Source organism: Antennarius striatus, chromosome 11 (assembly GCF_040054535.1).
Source record: "Antennarius striatus isolate MH-2024 chromosome 11, ASM4005453v1, whole genome shotgun sequence".
Lineage (NCBI taxonomy): Eukaryota > Metazoa > Chordata > Actinopteri > Lophiiformes > Antennariidae > Antennarius > Antennarius striatus.
This window is the reverse complement of record NC_090786.1, coordinates 7,511,875-7,528,083: the sequence shown is the minus strand read 5'-3', so window position 1 is coordinate 7,528,083 and position 16,209 is coordinate 7,511,875.

The following is a 16,209-nucleotide window of genomic DNA, read 5'->3' as shown; positions in this document are numbered from 1 at the left end:
CCACAACTGAAGCCAAGAAAAGACACCACAAATAGAGAGATCAGAACCACCTCTTTATGACGATCTCGCCCCAAAATGAAATGATTAACTGATTGATGATGTTTCTGCAATGAAAATAAAAATGAAAATGGGGACAAAAAAAAAAAGTTCTTGATTTGAAGGGAGTTTGAATATGGACCAAGTTTTTTTTTTTGTTTTTTTTTTTGCTTTGAACATTCAACATGAAGTTCTGCAGGGGATACAGGAAATGTTTTTGGAAAAAGCAGACCAAAGTCACTTTGTGTTTGCCATGAAACAACTGTCATGAACGCTGTACAACAACCTGTGATTCTGCAAGCAAGTAGGCTAGATGCTTGCTGTTCATGTGCTAATACATGCTGATATGGGTGGGCGCAGTGGGTATTACTGTTTCCTCACAGGAAGAAGGTTATGGGTTTGATACCCCTCTTTGAGTTTGTATGTTCTCTCCATGTCTGTGTGGGTTCTGTTCAGGTTCTCCGGTTTCCGCCCACCACAGAAATCATGCAGCTTAGTTGAGTTCATCCAAAATGTCCATAGGTGTGAAGTGTGTGTGTGTTTGCCTGTCTTATGCTTGGCCCACATGATGTACTGGCGTCATCACCGCCCCAACACCACCCAATCAGATTCCTTTCATCAGACTCTTCAGAGTCATCAGCCACCACCACCAGTGTACAGATTCCAAAGGCAGGCTATGTCTTTCTGGTCCTCAGGGAAGCTCAGATAGTTGAAATCACAATTAATAGAGTTCAGAAGAATCTTTTTTTTTCTGAACAAGCAGGAGATATTTCAGGCTTCAGAGCCTCTTCACTAAATCACCATTTCGAGTTTGCCACCACATTTGTATTGTAGCTGCAATGAGAGTCTGTCAGTTTCACTCATAGTTTAGGTTGGGTAAAATACTTTTGTAGAATGTAAGACCAAGGTACGCTTTTAAATACGTGTGTACAGCAAATATATCCTACACCAAAGCAATGATCATACCACACTGAATTATATTATCTGGTAACATTCATATGCTTGGAACTGGTACACATTTGCATCCTATATCCAGTTTAACCTCCATGAATCTGTAACATATACTGTTAATTACATCCCATCTCTCCTTCTCACAATGTCCAGATGTTACTTACGTTCCACCTGTCAACTGATCTAATTACAGTATATCCGATGAGGCTCTCTTAAAAAAAAACTCAGTCACTGAGGTTTCTCTGGAGACCTTTTCAATACATTTCCTTTGGTCTGTCACTCAGTAGCTATGTCATCTGGCAGTGCTGTTTACCGAGGTGTTAGCCTGCTACCTAACCCTCTGTGTGAGCTGGCAGTGATGCTAAAGCAGACATCGCCCTCCTCCCTCTGGCCTGGTTACAGCTGGCATGTTCAAACCTGGTGGTGCTGCCAGGTGAACTCCATCACAGTTGGTGATTTTGATCAATATCAGTGTTAACAACCCTCAGACAGCTTGTTGGAGAACAAACAAACATATAAAAAATGCATCAACACGTTCTGACAGTCTGGATAGTGAGATTGTTGGTAAAGAGGTCAAAGGCCTTGTTCAGACTAGTCGTCTATATCTGATTTTTAGCGCATCCAGATTGATGTCGCGTATGTTGTTTGTAGTTTGAACAGTCCCATACCACATGAAATCTGATTTCTGCAGGATGGACTGAAACCACATTCGGGAGGTAGTTTCGTGTCAGATATGGACAGATGCGACGTCATATCTGCGACGTAGCAGCAATGCGCCAGAAGGAAGAGCGTCGTGCATTACGGAAGGGTAAAAAATGGAAGAGGAAATTGACGATGTCTGGTGTGTGTGAGACTTTCTCCACCTCTACCAGGCAGAGATACCGCCAACATGCTAAGGTAACAAAACTTCACGCTCTTCGTCATTGTTGCCACCGTCGCAAGTATATGACCTCACACATTACGCGCACTAAACGACGACTCCGCCTCGACGTCATTGCTACGGCAACCTGTCAGATCGGCTGATAATATATCCCAGTCTGAACTGAGCCAGAACGCATTTGGACACTTGTTAAAAACAGTGTGAACAGTTATGCCTAAAAATCTGATTCGGAATGAAATCTGATATGCCTGCAGTCTGAACGGGGCCAAACAGAGATGCATGCATTCTCCCTCAGAGGTCAGCATATGGTTGCTAGAACATACTGTATGTATAACATGTAGTATACTTTCATAATCTTTTGATAAAAAGTGCCACTCCACTTAACGCGAGTTTGTCCGGTTGTCTCTCCTATACAAAGGCATGAAATAAATGTAAAAGCCATGACCAACAAAAATAAAATTATTGACCAACAAAGGAAATATTGAATACCTGCTTACTTCTGTGTCCAGGAATTGGCTCAGCTTATCACAAACGCTGGAGAGAGCTAAGTTGTCTGTGTGAAAAGAAAAATAAAGCAACAATCAAAATATACCTTCTAACACCTTTATTAAACCTGTTTATTTACATGTTGTATGTAACTTGTTAAATCACTTCTCTATTCATGTTTGAAGGGAGAATTTTGTTACATTCATAAACAATCAGCCCAAGAACACAGCAATGGAGCTGAAAGAGCATCATGATTATTCAAAGCAAAGGAAATTAGTGTCGCTAAAAAACTCTCCTTGTGGAGATCATAGAGCAACAACGATGTCACCATGTTGCTCTAGACTAGAGATAACCAACCCCGGCTGGACCACACCAGAAGTGCCTGGCAATGCTCAGCGATGTAAGCACATCCACCGGCAGGCAGACACACAGCTCTAAAACAGGCATTACCATGGGTGTGAAACCAGAAGTGACAGCACCAGTGGGCACCCAGATGCCCCCCCCAACCCCCCCCCCACACACACACACACAGAAAAGCATACGTGCGCAAACAATGTCTGTATGGGCCAGAGTCATCGTATGGACAAATCAAAACAGCTCTGGCTCAGTAATGTCTGGCAGATGTTAACGCTTTGTACTAAATGACTCCCTCAAGACCTCACCCAATCACACAGGACAGTGATAGGCTGGGGGATGTGTGTGTCTGTGCATTGGATGTGTCTGTGTGTGTGTGTCTGTGTGTGTGGGGGGGGGTATTATTTATTCAGGCTAATAAATCTGCTTGAACATGTGTAATATTTGAATCTTTTGTATCTGAGGTTTCGGATAAACCATTTAAGATGTAAGCAATTGTGTGTTTGTGCGTGTATGTGTGTGTGTGTGTGTGTGTGTGAGTGTGTGTGTGTGTGTGTGTGTGTGTGTGTGTGTGTGTGTGTGTGTGTGTGTGTGTGTGTGTCTGCGTGAGGGAGAGAGAGAATGACATAGAGGAACCCTTCTGCTACAAGAGAGTAATTTCATGCTTGACTACTGCATATTTCAAAGAATGAGTAGATTTTTATTGCACATCACAGCAAAGTTCTGGACAAGATGATCAAACTACTCAAGGGACATAAACACATTAACAAACCTACTTATTATAGTAACGACAAGCTTTATTTAAACAGAAAAATGGGAGTTTTCTAGCCTAGGAATCAGGAGAATCTGAGAGCTCATGTTTCATTGGATATGTTTGGTCACAGAGAGATTTCCCTACATCTCAGTGTGTGATGAGACAAGGACAGTCCAACAGTCCAACATAGAAGGGACCGACATACTGACTTTATATAAAGCAATGGAATCAAGCTTAGATTTCAACACTTATTTAGCCAAGAATTATGGCACATAGTATGTTGCTCTGACGGTTTGAATATACATCTAACTGTGTCTAGAGTTTTTTTGTTTTTTTTACCTCTGTAATTGAAAATGAGATTTCAGAATATTTTTGCATTTGGATTTGGTCCGGTGGTGCTAGGCTAGCAGTTTTCTGTTGCTTTGCTCGCATCTTCTGGAAACAAGACTGAAAATTAATCATTTCAATGTGGAGAGACAACTATCGGAAGTCAACGTAATTGTTGGTTGCAGCAAATGATATGTGATAATTAGTCTGTCAGAATGCATTTGATGCTTATATACATCAGGGAGGTTGAGATCAAGGGCTTTTGTTTTGAGCAGCAGATGCTGGTGGTGGTGGCTGATGATGCTGCTGGGAATTATTTTTATATTTTGTTTGCTGCTTGATGGATTATTTTTTTTGGATAACATTGTGAATAATAGTCTTTCTAATTTTATGGACCTTTCTTCAGTTTCTCCCTCTGGCAGTAACTCTTTTAATAGGTAAACAAGCTGTGGGGTTGATTGAATATTAAACTTCTGATTATGAATTTTTTTTGTGTGTGTTCATATTCATGCATAAAAGTCTAGTGATTCTACCTGTGTTTTCTGTTTCTATAAACATGTTTCAAAAGCTGGAACACAAAATATTTTCACACAATTTCTAAAAATGCTTTATTGTATTGTTCATCTAACAAACAGAGGTCTACTTTCTTCTGTATTTTACTTGTATTTATTCGGTTAATTTACTGACATGCCAACCACACATGCAATATTATAATTTCTAATGTTCTGTTATACCCGATGGGTCACCACACTTTGTTGTGGTAGTCTTGTTCCACTGTTGGTTTAAAGTTTTTAATTGTAATTCTAAAAGGACTGCAGTAGTGTTTATCCATATAAAAACTCTAGAGTCCTGTTCTGTAAAAAAGAAGAGAAAGTTGCTTTGTGCAGCAATCTTTCTCTCTAGTACATAACGCCATAAAAGCAGCAGCACTCTGATTTGCTATATTGAAAATGTCAGCAGCACCAGATGCTGTGCTAATAGCCACTGGATGCTGCACTGGAATCTAGCAGCTGGTAACTATGACACTAACTACCACTAGGGAGAATGGCCAAGCTATCAACAACCCTGTTGCAGTCGAGTAGTAGCACAAAACACTTCATTGCAGTTTTTTGGGGTAGTGCAATGAACAAATTTCAATTTAAACACGAGTAACAGTATAGCTTAATGCTGGGGTTTAGCAGAAAGTTTACCTTTCAACACAACTGTAACTGTAACCATCTTCAGATTGTGAATGAGGAAAAACGTGCTCAGACAAAATACTGAGACATAACTGTTAAGAAATATTGCAAAGAGATTTTTGTCTTAGACCCAGAATGGTAACCTCACAAAATTCTTAACAAAAACTATACTGGTAAAACTTTTCCTGAAAAATAAGTGATGCTCAATTAAAAAAAAAACTGGTCAAACTGTCAGAGAAAGAAAAACAAACACACCGACTAGAGCTGTCACGCCACCCTCTTTTTGTCTACACCTTTCTATCTGTCTGTCAAAAAGGATGCCTTTCCCATCTCTCCATCTGTTATCATCTCCCCTTCTTGGTGAGTGTTGGGGGGTCAATGGGGGCCGTCCATGAGATGGTCATCCCGTTAGAGGCCTATTAACGGTCCCGGGCTCTCTGCTGGGGCCTACTGGAGAGAAATCCATATGAATACCTGTCTGCTTTGCCTCCCACTGCTTGACACAGCCAGGCTGCCTGCCTGGCACAGACAGCCCTGCATGGGCCTCCTGTCAAGACAGAGAGAGGATGGGGTTTTAATGTGTGTGGCACTTGAGTGTGAACCTCCTGTCAGTCCTCCTGTTACACTGATGGACCTAAGCAGACAATGCAGAGTATGAAAAGGCACACTTCCATGTCCTGTCGATGTCTTTAATACTATCAGTGGTCTCTTTGGATCCCATCTGGCCTGCGGAGCTTACAGCATGACGCTTCCTCCAGTGTGCAGAAACAAAAGAGGTAATAAGGTATGGAGGACAGAGTGAGGGCAAAGACACAAAACATACTAGAAATAAATCTCAGTAAAGAGACATGATGTTCTACATAGTTCTCTTAGACCAAGTGAAAACAAGTATCTCTGAAATTTCTAAAAAGTTACATTTCAGTCTTCATGACCCTAAATGTTTATCACTGGTGAATATAATATTATGTACTTTTTGTTATTATCAGGTATACTGTACTCCAGTACTCTATACTCTGTTATCTGAAAGCTACTCAAGTTGTATAATATCAATAAACTCCTACATCATTCAGTATATTCAGGTAATCAGCTGATCGCATTCTTTGAACACACTGTTGCTGAACCTAGACCTGACCTGAACGGGCATATTCCAAGATGACAATGTCAGGATTCATTGGGCTAAAATTGTGAAGGAGGGGTTCAGGGAGCATGAGACATCATTTTCATACATGGATTGGCCACCACAGAGTCCAGACCTTAAAGTCGTTGAGATTCTTTGAAAGAAGAATCTCAATGAGTGCTGCAGATGGCTTTACATAGTCGTCAGACCCCATCATCATAAATGTAAGATCTTGATGAAAAAATATGGAAAAATATCACATCACTGGATGGAAATAACTCTTGTGATATTGCATTAACTCATCAAAACAATATCCCAGTTAATGCATGCTGTAATCAAAGCTAAATGCAGTCCAACAAAATATGAGAGGGTGTGACTTTTTTTGATGGCGACTTTTTTTTTTGGCCAAGATGTCAAAGAATACGTTCCATTTCTTACTAAGGAAAAGTATCTCCTATCATGCTTTCTAAAGAAACATACAGAAATATAATTTTTTTAAAAAGCCACACAACAATATGCTTTTGTAACTTTTTGTAACTTATTTAATGATTGAAATCTTACCTGTAATACAAAAATTAGGTGATAATAACATTCCTCCAAATCTATTTACCCAGCCCTACACAGGGCCTTCCTTCCAACTCATCCATCACACAAGTAGGAAGTTTAAAATAAACATGTTGCGTGTGTCCATCTGTCTTGGTGTTAGCAGAGAATAGAGGTCTGTTTCCTCATTAGCAGCTTATTAACAGCCCCTGCCCAGCAGAGAGCACTTTCCCTGGAGAACAGGGGCCCAGGGGGGAGAGCATTTGAATGGCAGAAAGTGCTTTGTTTCTGGGTCTGGCCTCTCAGACCGGCCCCCTGTTCAATCCTGCCCAGGGGATGTTGTGTTATGCATGGAGGATATAAGGAGAGCCAGAGAAGAGGGACAGCGAGAGGAGGAGAAGGAAGGATGGAGTGGGGAAGAGATAGAGAGTGAGAGTCGACTGGAGGTCATCCATTAAACCTGCTGTCAGTTTCTCCACCTCCTGTGGAGACACAGAGAAGGAAAGAGATGGATTAAATGTTACACATTTAACAACAAGTCAAGCTGAAATTAATACTAACAACAACAATAAACCTCATTTATAACAATTATCAAAAACTGTTGTCCACAGACAACAGTTAAATAGTAAAAAAGAAAGTGATAATTATCAATCAGGTTTCCTCCCACCTCCAAAAAAATGCACTTCAGGTGGATTGGTCGGTTCCAAATTGTCCGTAGGTGTGAGTGTGTGCATGAGTGGTTGTTCGTCTTTCACGTGGTTCAGCGATGCGCTGACAATGTGTTCAGACCGTCTGGGTGGCTCATACCCATAAATCCACTGGGATAGGCACCAGCAAACCCCCTGATCCACGAAAGCAGAGGAAGTGGTACAGAAAAGTGGCTGGTTGTTGGTTTTTCCAGTTGTTCAGTCCCGTTGACAAAAGTTCTCTTCTGTCCCATTCAGCGTCCAACCTGGACATTGGTGGAGACAAACTACGCAGGTTAATAGGAAGAACATAAGTTACACATTGTACGTCTAAATCCCTAACACTAACATTCACTTCAGCCTAAGAACTGTTTTAGAAACTTACAGTTCAGAGTAGAAAAAGTAGTGAGTTCAGCGTGCTCAGTGTGGCCTGAAGGACTGCAATGTTACTTTGGAAAAGAACTTTCACTATACGTGGTAAGTTGTGGGAAAAACTGCCTTGCATTAAAATTTACAGCCAAAGGACACCAGTACAGTCCTTCAAAGCATGTCTCCAAACAGCTGCATCTTTCAAATCTAGATTCTTCTTTTTTTCATTAAACAAAAATCACAGTAGCAGCAATTTCATATTAGTTATATTTCATAGAAGACAGAGCAGGAAAATTAAAATTTCAGCTTGTCTTAATTATATCATAATGTATTTTCCACACTTAATTTTTCCTCCTTCTTAAAAACCATTTGTCCCCAGACTTAAACATCACATCTATTCAGTTGACAGACCAGCTGGACCCAGCAGGTCTCGTGTTATTTGATGTATTTATCTGTTGTATTTGTGGGCGATCAGGAAAACAGGGTTCAGGTCTCTGTCACACCCATGCAGTGCCCATCTGTCCAACGTGCATTATGCACTGTACAAGAGCAGTGATGAATACACACAAAAGCATCCCATATGTTCATCCGCATAGGCAGAAATACATTCTCACACACACGGAACACACACGTGACAAACCTCTCTGTGACACACGCATTTTAACAAGGATATTCAACTAGTTAACATTCTAATCATAGAGTCCTCCTCACGTTTACAGTACTGCAGACTTGATAGGCAGATGATGCATGCTGGCAGTTCCCCACAATGCTTCACCAGCCTCTCCAAGCAGCTGGTTAGCAGAGGACCTGAGGAGGAGGAGGAGGAGGAGGAGGAGGGAACTGGCAAGTCATCACCTGAACCTCAGCACACCTACAAAGTGGAGAAGGTGTGAAGAAATTAAGAGATGTGGATGTAAAAGATGCTAGAAAAAAATGTTTTGAAACTGCTAAATTATAAGAATTGAATAATTGTGTACAAGTGCCGCCTGCAGCGGCGCGTCAAAGCACCTTCTGATCCCTCCCTCAGGATGGCACGATTTACAGCTGAAAAATATATTAATAATCAAACGATATGGTTAAATTTAGCTTGAAAAAGACTATTTTTGAGTGAGTATGAGTAATGTGAAAGAAGTATTGACTTTTATTTACAAATAATTCACATGACCACAAGAGGGCTTTCGAGATAACAGTGTGAGTATTGATTTCAAGGTTTATTGATTTACAAAATGAAGTTTATTGCAACTTAACTTTTTGTTTATGCGATCCATTTGTTCTCCATTCCTTCCAAAGTTGGACACTCCTCCTCCCCCTTTCTTCTCCAGGCCACCTTTTTCTTCCCAGGCTGCATTGCGGGCCCAGAGGCGCCAGCCGCACCCTATCCCGTGCAGTCTCCTGCCGTCCCGCTGAAGACCGTGAAATCGGCATGATTAATAATTATAATTATTGGCAAACGTGCCAGCTGCTCTGTGGCAATGGGCAACTCTGATTTATGGTTCTGTAAACGCAAACAGTCATTGTCCATATTCATAAAAGAAAGGAGGGAAGGCAGGAGGGTAGACACAGGCAGACGGGAAGCTTTGGAAGCCTGCCCTCAAAATATGATTTTATCTTCGGAAGTAAGCAGCCCTGTCCCGCAGGCATTGTCCTCCATCCCTCCCTCCTCTCGTCTAACCATTCGTCTCTTGTTCTGCCCATGCTCCTTACCTAGTCTGTGCTCCACGGAGCATTGCTGTTTGATCTCAGTGTGCTTCAAAGAGTCTGGGGCCATGGGGTTTCAAGCATTGTGCAAGCAGACCGGCATTATGGACGGCCTTAGCATAGTATTAACATGGTTTTAGATCCTAGTGTTGAGGTGTACGTCAACAAAGCTGCACAAAGAGGTTAAAGACAATTAATGATTCAGAAGAAAAGCTGTCGGACGGCTAAAACTAGCAGTCTGTTCACGATAAATCTGATGATGCATCGAGAGCATCTGGGTATGATTTGATTTTCCTGACCCCAAATAAACAGAATACAAATAAGAGTCTGTCACAAAGGAAACAACACTTTTAATTTGTTTACCTGCATGAATGTGTGTTTATTTTTGCGTGTTTTGACTGATGGAGCCACGCAGTCTGTTCATCTGGCTCTGGGGATCCGATGATGTGTCTGTCACTGACAAAACGAGACTATGGATTATCTCGCTCATTAATCACCATCAAAGTGGCAGCTTGTGCACACTCACATAGGCTAGTGCATCACGTACATGCACCAACGCAATCTTACACAAGTATCCCTTTATGCAAACTCACATATAAACACACACACACATTAATCTCTCCACTCAGACAGAGTAGTTGTGACAGCTACTGGCCACCAACCTGTCCAGAGCCTAATCTCATTAGAGTCCTTCTGGCATCTGGGCCTGTTCTGCTGAGGGATGGTCTATGACAGAGTGAAGAAGACAAGGCGTTCAAGCGTATAATGGATGTCTAAATCATCTCGCCTCACCCGGTGGATTCTCTTGCTGTACGCAGGGTCTTCAAACGCAAACACATAAGCTAAGAGAGGTGCAGTGACACAGTAATGAAAGCATGTGAATTCTGCAAAGTTAGAATTATTATGATTGGTTAAACAAGGCAGCAACCTCTTAGCTGCAGTCATAAACTACGTCTAACTATGGTTGGCAGCAGCAAAGTGACACTCATCACACCTGTCTGCCACTCTCCAGTCTGCTGCAGGCCTGGCCCGTCCTGTCGTGTCCTGGAGTGCGGTGTTGTACCTGTCAGTGTTCTGCAGATGGGCTCCAGCTCCCCCAGGCACCTGGGCTAAATACCCGTCATTAATCACCACATAAAGCCTCCCCAGCGGGACATGCCCCAGGTTAGACCACATCAAGAAATAAATTGGCTGAAAAATGGCTCTGAACCAAAGCTCTCTCCCTGGAGAGGAGAGGAGAGGAGAGGAGAGGAGAGGAGAGGAGAGGAGAGGAGAGGAGAGGAGAGGAGAGGAGAGGAGAGGAGAGGAGAGGAGAGGAGAGGAGAGGAGAGGAGAGGAGAGGAAACCAACTCAAGCCAACTAAATGATCCATCAGCAATTTACATGACATCATCATTCACTTGGCTCCTATCGTCCTATCATGCACTTCCAACAATCTTGGCTGTTGATTAGACTTTTGTTCAAATTCCCCTTTTTATTTGCCAAAGCAGGACTAAATAGTCAGAGGGCTGAGCTTTAATGGTTTAGGGCCATTCAAGCTCATCAGCCTTTGAATGTTCTCTCCTGAAAGAGAAGATCAGATCAGAAACATGTCGAGAGAGAAAACCACTGAGAGAATATGCAGACGGATAATGAACAGAAAGTTGCTAATGTTGGCTGATATTCACTTCTTCCTTTACTTTTGATTCTGGAAATCATTTGACATCAAGTGTCATGTTGCACCTGCTCTTAGATAATCTATATAAAGCTTCCTGTGACCCCGACTTAATATTAGAACAACATTGCTTTGGGGCTCAAACTGATGTAGGGACTAATAACAAGAGAAAAACTAAATTGCTACACTGCCTTTGTAATCCAGGGTCAAATCAGCAGTCTGTCTTTTTCACAGTTAACCAATCAATCAACCACAGTGCAGTCACACCTCACATTTTTGGCCATGAAGATTGAATAAGAAGAGAAAGAAAGCGTATAATCAGGATCGTGGAAGCTGGTATAAGAAAGAAAATGGGTTGAAGTAAATAAAACCTAGAAAAGGTAAAGGACAAGTCCAGTGGCCCAGACCTGTCCACCTCAGACTAGTCTGTCCAGTCCTATGATTAATGACCACAGGGATTCCCCTGGTCAGTCAAGGAACCTCTGCTCTGTTGACACTGTTTTACCTTTCACCAATGATGTTTCCCACCGCCTCAGGGCCTCACAGAGATGACAGTGATCCAGTCTGCACCAAACGATCTCTTCAGATACTGGAGATATTTTCTCCGTTATTTGTGTTGTCTTATTATTGTGTTCTGCAATCAACTTGTGTCACTTCATTTAACTCAATTCATATTTTAATTATTTTATAGGGCCACATTATATTAGCAGGTATTTCATGACACTTTTTACATATGACAGATCTAGACCAAAGCCTTCATGATTTTATTTACAAACGACGACACCAATTAGGCTAACAGATCAATATCTCAGTGATCATCCTGCATGATCAACAGTATGAAAAGGAGCAATTCTGCGTGACTTTTTTTTACATGCCGTACCACAGCCACTATAACCTTAGCACAGGTGTGAAACACCGACCTTTGTAAACATGTTCCAGCGTTTCTTCAGCTGGTATCAAGGTGCTGATCCTGCTGTGAGGTGGGAGCTATCCATGGTGCTCACGCAGCGATGGCTCTCATTTTCGCTTTACAGTTAAAATTTTGCAAACTACTTTAATCAGATTTATACACAACTGTAAAGTTATGATCGATTCACATTTCCTCAACAACCACTGACAAAAATAGGGCTACTAAATGTGATTGCTATAGCTGAAAGTTACTCAGGTTTTAAATCATTTTTCTTATGTTCCCCTCCATGATGGGATAGAGGTCACGACCTCCACGTCAGCACAACCTGAGTCTTTCCAGTAGCAGAGGCATCTGTGTCCTTGGATTTGAGTTTTCTAGTTCACAAATGACTGATTTTTCAAACTAAGAAGTAAAGCTTACATCATAGTGCATATCTCTTTACATCAGCAGTAGGCCCAAGGTATTTATTTCCTTTGCTAAGTTTGCAGGACTTAATACGTGCACATTTTAATTTCTGCATATCCATGAGCAAAATAAATAACACTCTGTTAAACATAAACACTAAAGGCTTGTTTTAGAGGCTGATTTACTTGTTCCTCATTCTCTCTTATTAATCCATTTGAAACCTTACCTCTCCATCTCTGCAAATTAAGCGGTAAACACAACACACATTTAAAAGGCATTGCAAAAGACTACAGCCTATTATGTAATTTAAAAAGAAGGGGCACGGTGCACGGCCAGGTTATGCTTCTCTATTCTTCTTATTGTTCCTTCACCATGGCGGTTGGTGTCAGTAGGAGATGGCAGGACAATGGAGGTGATCTCTCTGATCTCTGTGCTTCTATTGTGACTTGTCATATTATTAATGTTCATCTCTGAGAAAAGCCACGGCCTCTGCCTCGCTGCGTCTGCATCACTCTGTCATTTTCTCTCTGCAGGACTTCCTCCTCTTTCTGTCAAACTTTATCTGCATCAGGGTTGGCCATGTCCCTGCTGTATTCTCTCTGTCTAACACACATGTGTAGAAAGACTAAAAATAAAAGTTTCAGAGAATAAATCAAGAAATGTAAAAATAAAAAAAAATCATTATCAGTTGCACTTTTTTGAAAAATGTCCCAATTTCCCGGTCACAGTCAAGATGTCAGATCTAAACAGTGTATGCAATATTGAGAGCTATAACGTGTGAACTGCATAGAAGTAAAATAAATTAATTGTTTTTGGATGAAATACATTCCCACTCACTCATAGTCTTTGTAGTCTAACAATTTAGCAAAAATGGAAACACTTTGAAGGTTTGTTGCCCCGAGAACCAGATAGTTGCTGCTCATTTATCATGCCTTCCTGGGATATGCATGAGGTCAGGTTTCCTTCACTGGGGACTCATAGTAATTATTAACCCACTGGAATTGTCCAGTCGTCATCTGGTCATCTGGCAACTGCTGAGAGTCCATCGGCAAAGGTCATGACAAGGCAACATAGAAATTAAGAATGAGAAGGGGACTGAAGAAGAACACTTCACTTTACTTAAACATAAGAGGTATAGATCATATATTACAAAATTCTCGGTAGAAGTACTTAAAAGTTAAGTCTAGCAGAAGCTTTTTTTCATTGTCAACTTATTTTCATGACAAGAACAAAACCTAGATTGATTAACCTAAGAAGCAGAATATAACTCTGCAGAAATGCATTACTCAGTAAAGCACTACTTTAATGTGTTTTAAACAAATGGCCAGTGTAAAGTATTACAATGCACTAATTAAACCGCAGTTAATACTCCTGGTAAAGCTCTGTTACTCCACAGCGGGGATGGGGATTGATCAGATTTTATTGATAGATGAAGAGTCTGTCGCAGGCTCTCTCTAGTCCGTCTGCTCCAGATGTGTGTATATGGATTCATGACATGCGCTGTGTTTTTATGACAGATGATTGGGTGGATATTATATCCTCAGCACTTCAGTTACACACCGTTTTGTAGATTTCCGTACCACCACCAGATATAGAGCTACACCTTGGATGTTAAAGCTACACAGATAGTTTCCCCTCTTCTGTCTTCTTTTAGAAAAACATCCCAGCAGTGATTAGCAGTGATTTGGACAGGTTGTAACTGCATCTCAAAAGGAAGTTGTTCTTGATTCTGCGCCTACTGGGCATTTTGTGGGTCAACTTGTTATTTGTCTTTCTGGAAGTTTGTTAGGCTTATATTATTCTCACTGGCTTTGTGAACAGGACAATAGTGCCTTAAAGGGATCAGCCTTCTCAGTTGTCTCAGTAATGCTAGCACCTGGTGTGCTTACTTTCAATAACTCAACCATTTTACAGGATCATTGATTCATGAGTGTTGCTTTCCTATAAAGTCCAGGACTCACCCGGATCCAGGATTCCTGTCGGTGGCAGCCTGATAGATAAGAAATGTCAAGTTTAATTTTGTGGGGTTGTGAAAAAGCTACACGATTCAATCTGGCCACAAAATGATTGTGATTTTTTTTTTTTTCATTTATGAAAAAATAAGTCTGTCAAATGTAATACGATAATCTATTATTTACTGAGAGAAAAACTTCCTGCTCCTAGCAACAGCTTAGCTCAGGTTACCTTTATATTTTTAATTCTCTATGTGTATGTAACCTCACATCCCTTTATATCCAAACACAACCAAGAAGGGATGGTAACTCCTGCCTCCCTCTAATCACATAGCTAGACTCCTGTGTGTGATATAACCTGGGAAAATGTGTCGTTTTATTTTACCATGGGAAGAGAGGGGTGTGGATGTTCTCTACATAAAATCCACCTCTTCAAAGTGAAGGTAATTTATAATGCTGCTGTGGCATTGTGGCCTACAGAGCCTTTGTGAGACAGTGCACAACACATCTTATAAAAATGTTTTGGCATTGTGGAGTAAATTGTGCTGTTTGTCTGTTATCCAGCTCTATATCATATTTGGCTACTTTGCCGGTGCCACTAAGGTGGTGAATGGGCTGCCAGAGGCCCAGGCACTAGCGGGTGGTCTGACACGGAAAGGTTAAATATGGTTCAGCCATGGACACTCTGAAAGGGCCTTGCTGTTAAAAAAATAAGTTATGTGGGTTGTATGTCTTCCTGCAGTCAGGAAATTGACAATACTGGAGCAGTGAGGCACAAGGCTGTCCCAGGACTGAACTTCATGCTTGACCGTCCAAATGAAAAAAAGAGTCAAAGCATCACTTGTTTCTGGTGGATTTATTGATGGACCATCAAAGCCTTGGCTAGACGAGAGGTGTAAAATCAACACAATAACCCTGACATCATACTTCTTTGTACTCAAATCTATGACAACAAACTTGAACTTTTCCAGGACACAGAAATTGGAAGAAAAATATAGAAAAGTTAAAACTCTACTAGAACTTAATAAGAGGGGCCTTAACCTAAGTGTGAGTCAGTGGGATCCATGTTAATATTACTGAACTGTACAAAACCAAAACTTAAAAAAATTGATTTCTTTTAATCGGAACGGCGTTGATCTCAGCTAATTTTTAAAAGAATACTTGAATGAATACACAATATTTCAGCGAGTGCACACTGTACAGCTCCAGGACATTCATGTTTACAAAGCTGGTAATAACAGTCTGGAACTGTAAACTGTAGTTTTTTACTTGTTTCAACAGAAGGTGAAAACAAGCAATTATTACAAAAATAAAATATTTGATTTATAGATTCACATTTTGTTCATAACATTGAGAACCCCTCAGGTTCGCTCATTTGTTCTGCAGATTTACTGTAATAAAACGGGATTTCTTTTAAAATCTGTCAATCATGCTGTTCAAAGCTGTGAATTTAAATGTAGATTTTATGTAAGATCCTGTATGATTTTTAATTTAAAGCAATCACATTTTGTCACAAATTGAAAAAAGCACATTTACTGATGTGATCTGCTAGCAAATTATTTAAAATAATCTCTGCCTTCTTTAACTACACTAATACTTATTTTTTTAAAAATATAGATGTATATTTATATAATACTGTACTTCAGGAAAAGTGAAGAATAGAATGATCACGCTCATGCCTACGCAGTAGTCACCATCCATTCTTTAAAGATTTAACAATTTCACAGTCGTGAGTGACCGCCAATTAATGAATGACACATAATTATACGTATTTACAATGTGGAGCATTGACAAGTGACTTTGACCTTATGTCACGAGAAATTCTCTCATCTTAAGGCTGAACTGGATTTAAGGAACGGACAGCTGGGATATTTCCCTCAAAAACAAAAGTTAATATGCCCTTTGAGAC